Raw genomic sequence first — 4,796 nt, 5'->3', positions numbered from 1 at the left:
CGCTCGCGCTGCGCGCTATCATTATTTGATTTGTCAAACAACTATTCTCTTCGTGTATTCCATAATTTTTTTTTAAAATATCCCTTTTTAGGATGGTCTGATTGTGAATAGTATCAGCTAAAGCTGCTCGCTTGCATTTTGATTGGGGAGTTATGTATATCAATTGTAACAAATTATTTTAAATTCCTCTTTTATGACAGTTTACTAAAATTTTCGGCTCACAGTTTGCGCTCGCATTATTTTTGTTAAAAATATATCAACCCATGCATCCTATTCATGATAACAAAATGTCCAGTTATCTGACCTTAATATCAATTTCGCGCCCTCATTTGATTAATAAGTAATGTAACGATATTTTCATGATTTCCTAATAATCATTGTCCTTTTTTCAGAATGGAATATCGACAAGTTTCTCTCGCTTAGGAAGATAGTCATCATAGTCATATGAAGACAAAAAAATGTCCTTAAAATGTCCCGGTCGCAACTCAAAATATATGTAATGATAAAAATATTAACTTGAGCTTCGCATTCGCATCATTTATTAAGCGAGATCAATATCCAATTCGTAACTGCGCTTAAATCCCTTTTTTTAGATCTGAAAATCAAATATCTTTAGCTCGCTCATCGCGCTCTTATTATTGATATTATAATAAAGAATGTAATTAGAATGTCCAGATTCTAGGTCTGGATCTAAACACACGCACGCATGTTTATTTATTTTTATTATTAATGTAGGAATATTATCCATCTATCCAATTATCCATCCTTTTCCTGATTTACAAAACGTGATAATTATGTCGAATTTCGTTTCGGCTCGCGCTTCGCGCTCACATCAAGTGTATAGTCATACTCCTTTCCTGTTCATGCTTTTAAAAGGTGCTTAGAATGCCCAGTATTTAGGAAGGAATGTAAAAAAAATGTTCAGCTCGCGCTTCGCGCTCGCATTATTTGATAGTTGAAATATGTAGGATAAAGGAAAGTGTGTTAGCGGTGTAATGTAGTATTCACTTTTTGAAAGCAGATTTTGTGCATTTTTATACATAACAATGAATTATCTCGGATCTTGATTTTTTTCAACTGAGGTAACTTTAAAAAGACTGCATGTGTTCATAGCAAAGTCGGGGCTCTCTTTATGACATTACTTTCTTATAATTTTTCTACAAATTAATACATGATCATGTATTACAACAGAGGAAGAAAACAGGAAGTAAGGATGCAAATTGCATTCGACATGCACATGCGGATCAAGGGGTGAGGTGGTCTTGCTCCCCCTTTAAGAAAATACAAACAGAAGAAAAATAAGTGAAATGGAAAGGGAAACTTAAAAAAATGATACGGTGGAAAAGAAAAAGGGGGTGCCGTGCTGATGCGGCCTTCCTCTCCCTGCTGCTGGCTTACCCCTCCCAGTATTAAAGAGATATACAAACAGCACAAAAGAAATAGGAATAAACGAAGGAGATGAATGAAATAAGGTGAAATAGAATCGAGGAAAAAAATCGCGATAATGAACAGAAAATAATTGGTCGAGATTATGAAAGTGTAAGATTAGAAATATCAGTTTTAATTTTTAGACGAAAATGTGAATCCAGTGTCTAATCGCCTTTGCCTCCTCTTGTACCAATTGAAATGGACTAAGTAAGAAAATGTAAATGGGCAATTCCAGGAGGCCGAATGCGATCGCTACGCCCTATTGACTGCGTAAAAATAGGAAAAATGGAGTAACCAAAGAAGAGGGGGAAAAAAGGAAGAAGAGTGAAGAAATTGACAGACCTGCAGACGGCGAGAATATCTGCGTTTCAGCTAGTTCAATTTTTAAAAAATAATGGTCCATTTCACGCTTCATACTTTCAATAGTTTAATCATAAGAAGATTGTGCACGTTGTTCATTTTTTTACGAAAAATACTTAGGTCTTTTCTTTTTCGTCCTTGATGTTTGAAAGAAGCAAGTTTGCGCTTCGCGCTCATATTTTATGTTTATGAGAAACATGCTCTGTGCACGACTTTTTTCAGGAAGGCCTATTTTTTTGTAAAGAGTCGTGGTGTAGTGGTTCTTACTCCCGCCTTGTAAACGGAGAGTCGTGTGTTCGATTCTCACCGCGGTCTAAACCGCCCTTTGGCAAGACGTACTGCATACCTTGCCACTCTCCACCCAGGTGCTAAATGGGTACCCGGTTGGAAGCGAAAGTTATTGTATGCTTGAATTTGCCAGCGCCATTTTTAGACTGGGATGAATGCAAGGAATGCTTCCCAGGGTGTGGAAATTGTGCACTTTTCATGCGGGATTGAAATGAATCATGGGGTAAATCGTTTTGCCCCTGCTGTAAATCGTTTTGAGCCGTTCTGAGAAAAGCGATATTTATAAACTTGCTATTATTATATCTTATTAATGACACCTCATTCATGATCAAACAAAGTGCTTAAAATGTAATAGGAATATAAACTTGAATTTCAGTTTGGAATCTACACCTGTATTATTAATTTTGTTATGATATTTGTCCTATTTGTAAAGTCAAGCGCTGCCTATACGGTCCTTTTTTCAGTCGAGTACATTAAAATAATCTAGTTCATAATCAAACTTTGCATGAAACATCTTTTTATGTTCAGTGCAGAATAAAATAATCTGCTCGCATCATTGCCAGTTGAACTATTGCAAGAAATATTTGAAAAGTCCACTTTTCAGATCAGTAGAAAATGCTTGAAATATTCTTCCTTCAAGTCTGTAACCCCCCCCAAAAAAAAAAAAAAATCAACTCGTGCTTTGCGCTCGCGTAATTATGTTTAAAACACTACTTGAAATACTAGGTTCTCAGTTTTCTTTAGTATATACTAATTAGGCCCCTTGACCCCGTACTTCTTTACTTTTTGTAATTTTCTTGTCTTGTATTATCCCGTTGCCCCATCTAGTGCTTTTGCAAATGGTTTTTGCTACTTGTGTACTCGTTCCATACATATTAGCATTTGATCCACACATTCCTGAATCACTCCGCTTGCCTTCCTATTCCAGTCCGAACGTTCCTGAAACAGTCCGCTTGCCTTCTTATTCCTGTCCGCACGTTCCTGAAACTGTCCGCTTGCCTTCTTATTCCAATCCGCATGTTCCTGATAAAATCCGCATGGCTTCTTCTTTCCTTCTTGAAGCTGACCTGATTGCGGATGGTTTCCGGAAGACGCGGAAGGGTTTAGGAAGGGCAGGACATCATCAGGACATCGTCAGGACAGGGTCCCGAAGGTGTCAGGAATTCAATATCCGCGTCCAAATTTTGGTCTCGACCAAAATTTGGATGCGGACAAATTTTGATTTCCCGAACACCAGGAAGGGTTTAGGACAGCGTGCGGACACTCCTAGGAATGTCCGGACAGGTTGCGGAAGGGTCGCGGATTGTAATTATTACATTCCGCGCCTTGTCCTGACGCTGTCCTGGCCCTAGTGGAAAAGGGGTTTTAAAGGGACATTCGTCTTTGTATTCTCTTACAAATTACAAATCATGTATTCACCTCGCCCTCCACCCAATTCTTTCTCCTGGATGGTATTCAAAACTTTAATGCCAAGTGACTGATGGTTGAAGGGTGTTTCTTTTCCGTTGAATAATTATTAAGAACTTGACTAATATGGTGATTCATGAAATCATTAATTGAAAAGCTGAATGTTTGATTGATAATTTATTGAAAAAGATTATTTTTTGATTGATCACATTGACTGAGTTGATTTACTAACAAATTGTTGATTGAATGATTGATAAGTAAAAGTTGATGACTTAATTTTCAGAATTTATTATCAAATTGACAATCCGCTCTGGACGTAATGCGTACATGTATACTCTCAATCTCAACATGAGGGGAAGGAAGGACCTGTAGGAGGGAGGCTAAATGTTCTGTTGACCCTTTCCCATCAGCTTGCTTCACCCACTGAAGTCCTATTTTAACCCTATATTCTGTAAAGTTAAAATGCTGTGCACACTAAAGATTGCAATTCACGCCCACTCATGCATAACATTTCAATTTGATATTTCATGGAATTTGCTCTGACAATTTGAATTGATAATGAATGACCATTAATTTATCACAACACCCTCAAGTTTGCAAGTTCCAATGGACTCGCCTCTCAAAAACTGAAAGAAATCGGAAGGCTAATTCCTGCCCACCCTAATTTTCATACCCTTTGTTTAAGTGGGCAGTGCTCACTCAAGCATGAAACATAAGAAAATCACTTTTCATGTTAGCAATCGATCCCCTGAGATATTGTTTGAAAAATTAATTGCTTGCATAGCCAACGCCGGAGAGGGGTGACAAAAATTAAATTTGTGGGCATACATGCCCAACCAATTATTGTCCTACCGACATCCCTAATCATTGAAGTTGACTATTTTTCTGGTTCCATGCACATTCACTGTCAGAGCAATTTATGGAGTGTCCGTTGAACTTAAAATTGTTTGTCGTATTTTTTCTTATTACGTGGGGTTTTCAACGATCACAAAGTGACATTACGTCTTATCTATATTTTCTTCTCCAATCTTCAAAAACTCATTCATTATTCCCGGGATTCATTCATTCATTTCCATTTTCAACACAATATAACAATTACAGTTACAAAATAATCATAAAATAATGTATTTGTTCTCATGATACCGTTAGTTTAATTATCCCTTTAATACTATTAGCTTATGTACATGTACGTATTTCTTCTTCATTATATCTTAATATACATGCATGAAATCACATCAAACACATAAATGAGGTTATTCCGAAGATTATATGTTCAATTCCCATGATGAAAAAATAAGTCTTTAATCATTGAA

The sequence above is a fragment of the Lytechinus variegatus genome, chromosome 3 (assembly GCF_018143015.1).
Source record: "Lytechinus variegatus isolate NC3 chromosome 3, Lvar_3.0, whole genome shotgun sequence".
NCBI classification, from domain to species: domain Eukaryota; kingdom Metazoa; phylum Echinodermata; class Echinoidea; order Temnopleuroida; family Toxopneustidae; genus Lytechinus; species Lytechinus variegatus.
Note: the sequence above shows the minus strand (reverse complement) of the source record.